Here is a 14,918-nt window from a genome sequence, read left to right on the forward strand (position 1 = left end):
GTGCTACCCTTCGTAAACTTGAGGTCATCCAAAACTCTGCTACCTGTGTCTTAAATCACCCTAAGTCCCATTCGCTCATTGGCGGTTGTGTCTTCAACTACCAAGGGCATAAACTCTGGAATTCCCTTGCTAAACTTCCCACCTCTCTTTGCTCCTTTAAGACATTTCTTGAAACCTCTTTGGTCAAGCTTTTGGTCATCTGCCTTAATATCTCCCTGTGTGGCTCAGTGTCAGATTTTGTTTTATAAGGCTCCTGTGAAGTGCCTTGGAGCATTTTATTACATTAAAGATGCTATGTAAATACAGGTTGCTGTTGTAGTTGAGGAAGTCCCTCTTATGGAAGAGGCCATCATCAATATCATAGGAAGACATAGAGCCGTCAGCATCAGAGATGTTGAAGCTGGAGGCCTGACACAGCAGGGTGTCTTGCCATCTCCCTTTCCTTTTTCCCTTCTCTTAACTTGCTCAGAACATAGGAATACCTTGAAGAAAAAAGACCAAGGCCCATCGAGTTCGCTTTCTCCCTGGTAGTCACATCATACAGCGATAATGGAGTTGTTCACTAATCATAGCAATCAATTTTCATCAGTCTACAGGATGCAAGGAAAATGCCAGCAGTGGATAGCTTTGAGAAGCATAGGTCATAAGCCACCTGTTTCTCATGATACGTCTACCACATGTCATGTCTCAAGTTATTCATATGTTGCATCTGAAAGTATTATATTGTGAAAGAAATCTATCTAATTTGCATTTGAATGGATCAATACAAACTGCTACTACCATCTCCCTCGGGAGCCTATTCCATAGATTGATCACTCACTCACCAAAATATTGGGAAGAATTTTAAACCCCATGAACAGTTGGGTTGGGTGGAGGTTAAAATTTTTGAGGTTTAGAGCAGGAGTGCAACCTGGCTTCAACGTGCCCATTTCCATGGGCTGTACAGCTTATGTTTGTGTTTTTGAGATGGTCCCCGATTTGGGGATGGGGGTTTCCAGGTTGAAGTCAAACACAGTTTGGACAAACAAACAGTCTGTGATTGAAAACAAACAGTTGTTATTTTAACCAAGGACATGTGACTGGGAGATTAACTTTCAGTTTCAAGAAAACTCTACAAAGTGTTAAGCCAGCTAAAGGCTGTGTGTGCTTGGTAAAAAGAAGACTTTTGGGCAGTCGTGTAGGACTCTGCAGTGGAAGGAAAATCAGCTCGGTTGCTTTAAAGAGACAGGCTGAGGGCTGACCATTGCAGATTGATTTACGGTCGTTGTCTTCAGCGACTGAAAAGTTATGAGTGGAGCCACACCATCAGGACAGTAATGGATAAGGCTGAAGTTGTTCGAGAGGTGACAAAACCAAAAAGTTAAAGGGAATATTGCATCGCTTGTTATCAATGGGACCTCATTACTTCCATATTTGCATCCTGGAGGACAAACTTGAAAACAAATCTGAGGAAGATCCTGATTTTGTTGTACTGTGAGACTGTGCAACACCGTCTTGCTGATAGGCCTGTTCAGAGGACTAGTAAGGACCTTCTTTATTGCATCCAATTGTTAGCATATAACCTTTAAGATATATATTGACTGTGATTTTACCATTAGTTCATGTTTAATTTATGTTGGTTTTGGTTTGAGTGTTAAAGTAAAATTTATAAAAGTGAAATCTTGTCTGTTTGGTTTTTGGTTTCCTAAATTGGGGTCACTCAGTTGGTTCGATTCTTTTCATTTGTTAATGCTCTCCATGGGGATGAGAATATCAGTTTTAATGGAATTTGGATTCCAGTGAGAAAGCTTTGGATTCCAGTGAGGTTTGCTGAGTCTCAGGAAACTGACCAGGGAAAAGCAAGTGTGTTTAAGCAGCAGTTTAGGTGTGTATTTAAACTTGTCATTGGCCCATCTGAATAAAGGTCACTTATTGCAGTGAATGTTTCAGTTTCCACTGGAAAATGTTAGGCAGAGTGCGCTGTGTGGATACATTTTTTTTCCAACTTTGAGGATTTCAAATTGGCAAGATCAGGAGGGGAGGTACCTTGGATATGTTTAATAGCAGATCAGAGGAGGAATACCATTACCAACCATGACACCAATGATCTGCTGTGGTGGGATCAGTACATGCAAGGAAGGAGTTACTGGAGAGAGGTGCGTTGGAGAAGGTCTGAGGCTGAGGGAAGTACTACCCATGTCACAAGGTCTACAGACAGAGACTCAGCTTCCTTGACCTCTCAAAAGGCCAGTGCTTCTGCAGAACCTGTCATGTCAGGTGGTGACAGACATCTGCAGCCTCCTACAGGAAGACTGGCTTCCTGGTGGCCAAGCAATACCAGTGGCTTTGAAAGTGGCCATCACCCTCAAATATTCCACCTCCACATTCTTCAAGGGCGCAACATATTCAGGATCTCCCAGTCACTTACACATAAATGCATAAGGAAGGTTATTGATGGTTTGTTTTCCAGAGTCAATAATTATGTAAATTCTCCCTGTGATGACAATAGCCAGAATGAGCGGGGAATTTGGATTTGATTTTCTGACTGATTTCCTACAATACAACAATGACTACACTTCAAAAGTACTTCATTGGCTGTAAAGTGCTTTGGGACATCCTGTAGTCATAAAAGACTCTATATAAATGCAAATCTTTGATTTGCACCTCCCCTCCACCATAGATACAGGGTGACATCAACTGCAAACATATGGCAATCTGAACACCACCACAGTAACCACAAGCTTTTATAAACCACAAGTGTTATTTTTGAAGATACATTTCAAGTGTCTGGACAGGTCTGGATACGTCCTTCTGTATTTGCCAGCGAGGGTGTCCAGATTGATAGTGGTGGTTGCATCCTGCACAATATTGCTCAGCAGAGTGGATTGCAGGTGGAAAAGGATGAACAGGCTCATCACTCATTTTCAGATGATGAAAACAAAGAGTTAGATGTACAGCCCCTACATGCTGCCTGTCTATGACATCGTCCAAAAACACAGCGTCAGTTTTCACATGTACACTGCGATACCTAGCTCTCCTCTTGCAACCCCTGCATTGTCTCTAAATTGTCAGACTGCTTGCCCGACATCCAGCACTAGATGAGCAGAAATTTCCTCCATTGCCTTTGGCCTCTGCCGCAAACTCTGTTCCCTAGCCACTGACTCCAACTCTTTCCCTGGCAAGTGTCTGAGGCTGAACTAGACTGTCATGCTTGACCCTGAGTTGAGCTTCCAACCACATATCCACGCCATCAGCATGACTGCCTATTTCCACCTCCATAACATCACATGACTCTGCCCCTGCCTCAGCTCATCTACTGCTGAAACCCTCATCCATGCGTTTGTTACTTCTAGGCTTGACAGTTCCAATGCACTTTTGGCCAGCCTCCCAAGTTCAACCCTCCATAAACTCGAGGCCATCCAAAATTCTGCTGCCTGTGTCCTAACACGACTGTCCCAATTACCCATTACCCCTGACCTATATTGGTAAAGCAATGCAGAGACTTTAAAATTCTCATCCTTGTTTTGAAATATGTCCATGGCCCCACCTCTCCCTATCTCTGTAACTTCCTCTAGCACCACAACCCTCTGAGATAGCTGCACTCCTCTAATTCCAGCCTGTTGAGCATCCCCGATTTCAATCGCTCCACCATAGGTAGCCCACAGTGTTAACAGTTCAGGCTAATTATCTTTTGTCAGAACTGGGAGAAGTTAGAGATTTAACTGTTTATACATAAGTACAGAACCAGAAGTGGGGAATAGAAGAGGACTGTGGTAAAGTCTGTGATAGGATATAGGACAGGAGTGATGAAATGACATAAGAAATTTCTCCTCATCTCATTCCTAAATGATTTTTCTAGAGGGTTGATTTCCCAGCCAGAGGGAACAACTTCTCAGTGTTTATCCTGTCAAGCCCCCTCAGAATCTTATGTTTCAATGAGATCACCTCTCATTCTTCTAAACCCCAGAGAGTATAGGCCCAATTTACTCAGTCGCTCATTGTAGTCTCTCATCCCAGGAACCAGTCTAGTGAACCTTCACTGCACCGCCTCCAAGGCAAGTAGATCCTTCCTTAAATATGGAGTCCAAAACTGCGCTCAGGACTCCAGGTGTGGTCTCACCAAAGCCCTGTACAATTGTAACAAGACTTCCTTGTTCTTGTACTCCAATCCCCTTGCACTGAAGTTCAACATGCTGTTTGCCTTCCCAATTGCTTGCTGTACCTGCATGCTAACTTTATGTGTTCCTTGTACAAGTACACCCAAGTCTTTCTAAACATCAACATTTAAAAGTTTCATGCCTTTTAAGAAGTATTCTGCTCTTCTATTCTTGCTACCAAAATGAATAACCTCACACTCCCCCACATTATACTCCATCTGCCTCCTTGTTGCCTGCTCGCTTAATCCATCTCCATCTCTTTGCAGCCTCTTTGTGTTCTCCTCATAGCTTACATTCCCACCTAACTTTGTATCATCAACAAATGTAGATACATTACTTTCACTCTTACTCGATGTCATTAATATAGATTGTAAATAGCTGATGCCCCAGCACTGATTCTTGCGGCATTCCACTAGTTACAGCCTGCCAACTTGAAAATGCCCTGTTTATCCCTACTCTCTATTTCCTGTCCATTAACCATTCCTACATCCTACATCCATGCTTATATAATGCCCCCAGCATATTAACATTTTTTGAGGCACCTTATTGAATGCCTTTTGGAAATCCAACTACATCTACTGATTCCCCTTTACACTACAAGTTACACCATCAAAAAAACACTAATAAATTTGTCAAACACGATTTCCCTTTCATAAAAGGTGAGACTGGCAGCAGTATAAAGAAGCGAGCCTGAGCGGGAGCACAGTGAGTCCGGCAGCAGTATACAGGAGTGGGCCTGAGAGGGAGCACAGTGAGATCGGCGGTAGGGTGAACAAGCGGGCCTGAAAGTAACCACAATTAGACCAGTTGCAGTGCAAAGGAATGGGCCTAAGAGGGAGATGCTGACCGACTACATTCTAAAGTAAATTATAGTGTGATGTCATAGGGAAGAAGGTAAGTGAGTGGTGACTATTTTTCTCTTTTTCCTCTCTAAATTGGACATTGGTTCAAATTAGGAGCTGGGCAATTAAAAATATTCAATTGGGGTAGTGTAACAGTAAGTGTTGTAATAAGATTATAAGCACAAAGCAGGACTAGAGGTATTAATTACAATTGATAGTTTAAACAGGGTACTAAATAGCTTGTATAAAAAGTGAATAGAGAGTTTTTTTTAGATCATGGATGAGCAACTGTGACATGTTAATTGCAATTCCTGTGTCATGTGGGAACTTCAGGACACTTCATGTGTCTCGGCGACCATGTGTGTAGTAAGTGTCTCCAGCTGCTTCAGCTCGAGCTCAGGATTTTCGAGCTTGAGGGGCATCTGGAATCACTGTGGAGCATCAGGGAGATGGAGTTTTCTGGATCATACATTCCATGAGATGGTCACTCCACAGGCAGTTTGAGTTTAGGATAGTAAGTCGGTGGCCATCTGGAAGAGTAGGAAGAGGCAGGATGTGCAGGAGTCTTCGGGGTGTGTGCTACTCTCAACTTTGGAGACTGCTGGGAGTGATGATACCTTGAAGGAATGCAGGCCAGACCATGGCGCCAATGGGCGTGGTGGGACTGTACAGGAGGGAGCAGAAAAATGCAGAAATGCAGTTGTTATAGGTGATTCCATAGTCAGGGAGACTGATAGGCATTCCTGTAACCATTATTGTGAGTCCTGCATGGTGTGTTGCCTCCTTGGTAACAGAGTAAAGGACATCACAGAGAGGGTGCAGGATATTCTGCAGGGGGAAGGGAGTGAGCCAGAAGTTGTGGTACCTGTGACATAGCAAGGGCAGGTATTGAGGTCCTATGGTCAGATTTTCAGGAGCTAGGGAGAAAGTTAGAGTAGGACCTTGAAGGTCGTAAATCTTTGGATTACTCCCAGTGCCATGCGCTAGCGAGAGCAGAAATAGGAAGATAGGGAGGATCAAGAGCATGGCTTGAAGCATGGTGCAAGAAGGAGAGCTTCAGATTCTTGGGGCATTGGAACCAGTTCTGGAGCAGAAAGAAGGGTCGGTCGTGCCTCACAAACCTTATTGAGTTTTTTGAGAAGGTGACCAAACAGGTGGATGAGGGTAAAGCTGTGGATGTGGTGTATATGGATTTCAGTAAGACGTTTGATAAGGTTCCCCACGGTAGGCTATTGCAGAAAATACGGAAGTATGGGATTGAAGGTGATTTAGTGCTTTGGATCAGAAATTGGCTAGCTGAAAGAAGACAGAGGGTGGTGGTTGATGGCAAATGTTCATCCTGGAGTTTAGTTACTAGTGGTGTACCACAAGGATCTGTTTTGGGGCCACTGCTGTCTGTCATTTTTTATAAATGACCTGGATGAGGGTGGGTTAGTAAATTTGCGGATGACACGAAGGTCGGTGGGGTTGTGGATAGTGCCGAAGGATGTTGTAGGTTACAGAGGGACATAGATAGGCTGCAGAGCTGGGCTGAGAGATGGCAAATGGAGTTTAATGCGGAAAAGTGTGAGGTGATTCACTTTGGAAGGAGTAACAGGAATGCAGAATACTGGGCTAATGGGAAGATTCTTGGTAGTGTAGATGAACAGAGAGATCTTGGTGTCCAGGTACATAAATCCCTGAAAGTTGCCACCCAGGTTAATAGGGCTGTTAAGAAGGCATATGGTGTGTTAGCTTTTATTAGTAGGGGGATCGGGTTTTGGAGCCATGAGGTCATGCTGCAGCTGTACAAAACTCTGGTGCGGCCGCACCTGGAGTATTGCGTGCAGTTCTGGTCACCGCATTATAGGAAGGATGTGGAAGCTTTGGAAAGGGTGCAGAGGAGATTTACTAGGATGTTGCCTGGTATGGAGGGAAGGTCTTACGAGGAAAGGCTGAGGGACTTGAGGTTGTTTTCGTTGGAGAGAAGGAGGAGGAGAGGTGACTTAATAGAGACATATAAGATAATCAGAGGGTTAGATAGGGTGGATAGTGAGAGTCTTTTTCCTCGGATGGTGATGGCAAACACGAGGGGACATAGCTTTAAGTTGAGGGGTGATAGATATAGGACAGATGTCAGAGGTAGTTTCTTTACTCAGAGAGTAGTAGGGGCGTGGAACGCCCTGCCTGCAACAGAAGTAGACTCGCCAACTTTAAGGGCATTTAAGTGGTCATTGGATAGACATATGGATGAAAATGGAATAGTGTAGGTCAGATGGTTTCACAGGTCGGCGCAACATCGAGGGCCGAAGGGCCTGTACTGCGCTGTAATGTTCTATTTCTATTTCTATTTCTAAAAAGAGACAGGTTGCACCTCAACAGGACTGGGACCAATGTCCTCGCGTGGGATTCACTCGTGTGTTTGGGTTTAAACTAAATTGGCAGGAGGATGGGCACCAGCATATAGAAGTAGGAAAGAAGAATAAGGTGCATAATGTGAGAGTGTTAGTACTAAGGAGTGGAGTAGTTCTGTATTACATGGGAGTGCACTGAAAAGGATGAGAAGGAATGCAAGGACAAGATTACAATGCATTGTTTCAATGCACAAAGTGTGGTGAATAATGTTAGTGAACTACAAGCACAAATAGCAGTATGGGAATGTGATGTAGTGGCAATAACAGAAACAAGGCTTAAAAATGGTGAAGACTGGACTCTTAATATATAAGGATATAAAGTGTTCAGAAAAGATAGAGAAGGAGAAAAGGGACGTGAGTGGCAGTACTGATTAGGGAAGACATTGTAGTGTTGGATAGGAAGTATGTCCTTGAGGGGACAAGGATAAAATTTATTTGGTTAGAATTGAGAAGCAAAAAGGGTATGATCATGCTACTAGGGGTATTCTATAGGTCTCCAAATAGTGAGACAGAGATGTAGAGGAGCAAATCTGCAGGGAAATCACAGAGATATGCAAGAACTATAGAGTGGATATTGGGGGACTTTACATACGCAAATATCTTTTGGGGATAATGTTAGAGTAAAGAGTAAGGAGGGGGAGGAATTTCTGAAATATGTTCAGGAGAACTTCCTAGATCAGTATGTTCTCAACCCAACCAGAATGGAGGCATTGCTGGATCTGGTGCTGGGAAATGAGATGGGTCAAGTGGACCAAGTGTCTGTGGGGGAGCATTTGGATAAGAGTGGTCATTGTATCATAAGGTTTAGACTAGTTATGCAGAAAAGCAAGAAACAAAATAAGATAGAATGTCTAGATTGGAAGAGGGCTAATTTCAACGTGATGAGAAGGGATAGAGCCAGGGTAAAATGGAACCAAAGACTGACAGGAAGAGCTGTATCAGAATAATGGGTTATCTTTAAGGAAGAGATGCTTCAGGTACAGGCTATGTACATTCCAACAAGGGCGAAAGGTAAGGGAACCAAACACAGGGCTCCTTGGATGACAAGGGAGATGGACATTATGATGAAACAAAAAAAGAGGGTGTATGATGCATGTCAAGTGAATTCTTCAAGTGAGAACCAGGCCATATACAATAAGTTGAGAGGGGAGTTGAAGAGGAAAATAACACCGACTAAGAGAGAAAATAAGAATAGAATGGCAGTCAACATAAAAGGGAACCATGTAAATAGTAAGCAGGTAGTAAGAGGTACAGTGGAGCCTATTAGTGATAAAGAGGGTAATTTATGATTAGAGGTACATGGCAAGGCTAATATACTTAATAATTACTTTGCATCAGTGTTCACTAAGGCAGTGGTATCTGACAAAATATTGGTAGAAGCAGAGAGCGTAGAGACAATTGATAGGGTAAAAATTGAGACGGGGAGGTACTATAAAGGCTGTCTATGCTTCGGGTAGATAAGTCACCTGGTCCAGATGGCTTGCATCTGAGATTGCTAAATGAAGTGGGGATGGAGATAGCGGAAGGGTTTGCCATAATCTTCTAATCTTCCCTGGATACGGGGGAGGTGCCAGAGGATTGGAGGGTGGCAAATGTTGCACCTTTATTCCAGAAAAGTTGTAAGGATAGTGCAAGCAACAACAGGTCTGCTAGTTTAACATCAGTGGTGAGTAAGGTTTTAGAAACAATAATCAAGGAAAAAATTAACAGACACTTGGAGAGGTTTGAGTTCATTAAGGAGAGCCAGCATGGATTTGTAAAAGAGAGATCATGCTTTATTAATTGAATTTTTGATGAAGTAACAGAGAAAGTTGATGAAGGGAATGTTGTTTATATGGATTTTAAGAAAGCATTTGATAAGGTACCATATAATAGGCTGGTTAACAAAATTGAGGCTCATGGACTAAGAGAGTCAGTGTCCAATTGGATAAAAAAAAATGGCTCAAGGACAGAAAATAATGAGTCGTAGAAAATGGTTGTTTTTCAGACTGGAGGATGGTAGCCAGTTGTGTTCCCCAAGGGCCAGTGCTAGGACAAGTCCTTTTTTTGGTATATATAAATGACTTGGATCTTGGAATACAGAGTAGAATTTCAAAATTTGCTGATGGCACCAAACTTGGAGGTGTTGCAAACTGTGAGGATGATATGAAACGCCTGCAACAGAACATAGATAGGCTAGCAAAATGGGCAGACAAGAGGCAGATGGATTTTAATATAGACAAAGTGTGAGAGGATGCATTTTGGCAGAAGGAATAGGAAGATACAATATATACTTAATGGCACAGTTCTAAAGAGTGTGCAGGAACAGAGGGACCTGGGGATGCATGTGCATTGATCTTTGAAGGTGGCAGGACATATTGAGAGAGCTTATGGGATCTTGGGCTTCATACATAGAGCCATTGAGTACAAAAGCAGGGAAGTTATGCCGACCCTTTATAAAGGTCTGGTTAAGCCCCAACTGGAACATTGCGTCCAGTCTTGGTCACCACAATTTAGGAAGGATGTGAGGGTCCCTGAGAGGGTGCAGAGGAGTTTTATCAGAATGGTTCCAGGGATGGGGGATTTTAGTTAACAAAGTTAGGTTGGAAAAGCTGGGGATGCTTTCCTTAAAAGAAAGGAGATTGAGGGGAGAATTAATGGAGGTGTACAAGATTATGAAAGGCTTAGATAAGTTAGACAAAGAAAAACTGTTCCCATTAACGATTGGTACAAGGATGAGGGAACACAGATTAAAGGTTTTGGGCAAGAGATGCAGGGGGAATATGAGGAAGAACTTCTTTACGCAGTGGAGCTAATTATCTGGAACTCGTTGCCACAAGAGTGATGGACGTTCAATGGCTTCAAAAGACAATTGGATGAAATAAACTTGAAGGAAATAAACTTGCAGGGCTATGAGGATCGATCGGGGGAGTGGGACTGATTGAATAGCTCGGTGGAGAGCCGGCATGGACCTGATGGGCCAAATGGCCTCCTTCTGTGCCATAAAAGATTCTACATCTGTATAAAACCAGGTTGACTTTATCTGATGTTATTGAGTGTTTTACTTGCCAAATAGACAGTGACAGGTTTTCTTGTAGGTTTAAAACAGAAGACTATTTATTGAACAATATTCATTCTCTGAAATGTTCGCAACACCACTCACGCACGCATTCACTCTCACATGCACTCTCAAGAGAAGATAGAAGGCAAATGGTAAGGGTGCAATATGTGGTAGGTGTTTATGGTTTACGGTAAACCTGTTGAAACATCTAAGTAGAACAGTCTCTTATTAACAGTGCAGGCCTGGGTTGTTTGCAGTCTTGACTTGTTGAGGTGTGGTGGTTAAGATTTCATATTGGAGGTTATGGGTCACTTTCAGTTCTCTGTTGCACCAAGCTGAAGTGTAGACTTTGCAGCAGGGCTCCTTTCATATTTTGGCTGGATCCTTCCACAGCCCCCAGCTCAACAGCCTTCTGTGATGTTACTGTGATCTCCCCCTCTCTCTCTTGAGAGCTACCTTTTAAGGTACAAATCTCTCACATTAGCTTCTGTTAGGGAACACATGGCCCTATCCCTTGCTGTGACCACACAATGGACCAGGATGTTGAAATCCATTGCCATCCAGTAATGTATGAAGAGTATAATCCAGTTATGATGTTGTCATGGAAGTTTAGTTTTTTTTTCTCCTCTGTTTTAAAACTAAGGGGGTGGGGGGGGGGGTGGGGGTGGTGGTGCGGCGGTGTGCCTTTAAGGCAGAGAGAGACTTTTGGATTCCCTGGGTACAGAGTGCCAGCAGCAAGCCTGTTTCCTAGGCAACAGCAGGAGAGAGAGTCGGCCACCTGCTGTAATGTATCAGTTAACTGTGTGTGTAAAGACCGGCTAAAACCAGTTTAATCCAGAGACTCTCAAAGTGTGCTTACTGAAGGAAGGATCCCTCTCTCCTAGCAGAAAGTCTACGTTAAACTAGCGGCTGTGTATTGCCTAAGGAGGGAAAAAACCCTAGAAAAGAGCATTTGCATTGTTGAAGTGAAGTTTCTACTGAAAGACTGCCAATTTAAAAATCCAAATAGACCTGTTGCTATACGCCTTGTTGAAAGAACAGCGTGATGCCTGCTGCAACCAAAATACTTTGAACCCCTATCCATTAAAAACTGTTCATCAAATTCACCTGGAGACTTCGAGTGGCATCTGACTGTTTGGCTCTGGGACACCTCACCAAACCAGGAACATAACCCACAAAGACTTACAACCCAGTGATTCATTTATTTCTAAGAAACAACTCTAATATTATTGAAACCAGTTAACCGTTGGTTTTTAAATGTATGGCCGAAATTTTACACCACCCCAGCAAGCCAGATGGTGTTTACTTTATGGCATATAATCTTCCTTTTCCCTTTATTTCGGGGATGGTTTCCTCCCCCCAATCCGCCCCATGTCCTCTGGGACACTACTGCTCGCAGGTGGCTGTCCAGCTTCTGTTGCACTCCTCTATGGCACTTCAGCTAAGTGAGGCATCTCCCTAACTCTTGTCTTGCGTGTTTGGGAACTTTCCTTGTCCCAATTTACATCTTTAAAGAAGGTTTCTGCTAACCACGTCTCTGCTACTTTTATCTCAGATACCTTTTTATCTTACTTTCCTCTAACTCTGTATTGGCCTCTTTATATTCTACTAGCTCCATCTTGATATCTTTAAATTCTACTGGCTTTCCTTTAGCCTCTTTAATTTTTCCTGGCCCGATGGCCCCCTGTGGGATTTTTGGGACTGCCTCAGTCCTCCACAGCTGCACAGAAATTTGCTTATTCCCCTCAGTGTCCCCAGTTTCTGTGGACTGTTCTGGACCATCTGCATACAATGCTTCCTGCCAAGTCACTGCCCAGCAATAGATTGACCTCCTGCATTGATAAGCTTGGAGTGTCCCTAACTGTCACTACCCCAGTGACCAACTTACTCTGTGGGTAATCTTTAACCAAAGGAACCTTCAAGCATTGGCCGGTAAGCTCTTTTACCAATTCTGTGGTATATGTTCTGATTTTGGGTGGCATCCCTGTAACCTTTCTCACTGCTTCCTCTCTTTTCTTTCTTCTCCTCTGCAATTGTATTTGCTCTATTTTCAACTGAAATTCTCTTTCCTTTCTTTCCTTTTGAAGCTGAAACTCTCTTTCCTCTTTTTCCTTCTGAAGCTGAAACTCTCTCGCCTCCTTTTCCTTTTGAAACTGAAACTCTCTTTTTCCTATTTTAATTGCATTTCCTCTCTTTTTTATTTGCATCTCTTCCCTTTGCAACTGAATTCTAGCTTGGATTATCTTTTCATACTCTGATTCCATGCTTTCTTCTTTGGGTTCAGGGGTAAGTTTAAAATATTTAGCTAGACTCTTCATTATTTCAGGTTTCTTTGTTTTTTGTTTGAAAGTGACTCCCACCTAGACCACTAAGTTTTTTAAATCTTCAATACTTAATTTATTTAACTTATAGTGGGATATATCTCGCTGCCGTACAAACTGTTCAGCATTAAATGTGGCCATCTTTTGTTTCTAGCACCATAGAGAAAATAAAGATTGATATAAGAAACCTGTTTATTCAATTTTCCACAGTTTTAGAGGTCAATTTTCCACCCTTTTCCAAATCTCTCATTTAGTATGATTATTCCAAAATCTCAGCTTCAAGCCCCCAATTTGTTATAGGCAGGTGGTAAGGGGTATAGGTAGTTCCCACTGTTTACTTCCCAACTGACCACAATCGTGCTTTGTTTAAAATGATGTCTTATCCCCTGAGTGTTTTACTTGCCAAATAAACAGACTGTGACCAGTTTTCTTAAAACAAAAGATTAACTTTTTATCGAAAAATATTAATTCCCCAAAATGTTTGCAACACCACTCATGCATGCATTCACTCACACATTCACTCTCACATGCACTCTCAGGAGAAAATAGATAGAAGGCAAATGGTAAGAGTTCAAGATGTGGTAGGTGTTTGTGGTTTACAGTAAATCTGTTGAATCTTCTGAGTACAACAGTCTCTTTTTAAAGGTGCAGGCCTGGCTTGTTTGTAGTCTTGTTGAGGTGTTGTAGATTTCTGGTGGTTAAGATTTCAGACTGGAGGTGGTGAGTCACTTTCAGTTCTCTGCTGCATCAAGTTGAAGTGCAGAATTCGCTGCAGAACTCCTGCATTGTTTTGGCTGGATCTTTCCATCGCCCCTGGCTCAACTGCCTTCTGTGATGTTGTTGTCATTCCCACTCTCTCTCTCCAGAGAGCTACCTTTTAAGGTAAAACTCTCTCACATTGGATTCTGTTAGGGAACACATGGGCCTATCCTCTGCTGTGACCACACAATGGACCAGGATGTGGAAATCCATGGCCATCTATTAATGTATAAAGAGTGCAATCCAGTTATGGTGTGGCAACTTCACATGTTCTTTTTTGGAAGATCCCATTCAATTCAGGACTGTCTCTTGATGGTTTCAGGATGGATGTAATTTGGCACTCTGAGCCTGCAATGTATCCTTTTGTCCTTACAGACAGTGAGGCAATGTTTGAATACACAGGCCAGGTCATCTGACCTTTGGTGGCCATTTTTTGCAGCATTGTCCACATATTTTTAAAAGGTAAATTCAATTTTAAAGAGACCAACTTGAATAAATTTTGCATTTTAAAATTAGGAATATGATATGTCTTTACTGGGCATGACACTGATTGTACTATAATTTTCTGAATGCATTGTTAAGATTTCCTTAATAATAGATTCCTGCATTTTCCCAACATCATACGATCATACAAACATACGAATTAGGAGCAGAAGTAGGCCATTCAGCCCCTTTAGCCTACTCTGCCATTCAATAAGATCATAGCTGATCTGTTTGTGTCTCAAATTCCACACCCCCATCTATCCCCGATAACCTTTGATTCCCTTGACTAACAAGAAGTTATCTACCTCCGCCTTAAAAATATTCAATGTTCCCGCCTCCACCACATCCTGAGGCAGAGACTTCCAAAGTCGCACAACCCTCCGAGAGAAAAGGTTCTCCTCATCTCTGTCTTAAAAGGGCAACCCCTTATTTTAAAACAGTACCCTCTAGTTCTGGACTAATCCACAAGAGGAAACATCCTCTCCACATCTACTTTGTCAAGACCATTCAGGATCTTATATACTTCAATCAAGTCTCCCCTCACTCTTCTAAACTCCTGTGAAAGCAAGCCCAGTCTGTCCAGTCTTTCCTCGTGAGACAACCCGCTCATTCCCGGTATTAATCTAGTAAATCAATCAAGCTGATGTCAGATAACTGGTCTGTTGGTCCCTGTTTTCTCTCTCCCTCTTTTCTTGAATAGCAGAGTTACATTCGCTATCTTCCAATCCACTGGAACCATTCAAGAATCCAGGGAATTTTGGCAGATAATAACCAGTGTAGCCACTATCTCTGCAGCTACCTGTTTTAGAATCCTTGGATGTTGGTCTTAAGGTCCTGGGCATTTATCGGCTTTTAGTCCCTTAAGTTTCTCCAATACTTCTTTGCCGACATTAATTACCTTAAGTTCCTCATTCTTGTTAACCCCTTGTTCTCCCTCTATTTTG

The 14,918-nt window shown here is 42.6% G+C and overlaps 1 protein-coding gene across 1 annotated transcript in view; it reads left to right on the forward strand.

The window, feature by feature from the left end:
• LOC137384384 (dynein axonemal heavy chain 17-like) overlaps window positions 1–14,918 on the forward strand; it is a 1,056,876-nt gene that overhangs the window by 640,444 nt on the left and 401,514 nt on the right. The window lies entirely within an intron of this gene.

The sequence above is a fragment of the Heterodontus francisci genome, chromosome 26, assembly GCF_036365525.1.
Source record: "Heterodontus francisci isolate sHetFra1 chromosome 26, sHetFra1.hap1, whole genome shotgun sequence".
In the NCBI taxonomy this organism is placed as follows: domain Eukaryota; kingdom Metazoa; phylum Chordata; class Chondrichthyes; order Heterodontiformes; family Heterodontidae; genus Heterodontus; species Heterodontus francisci.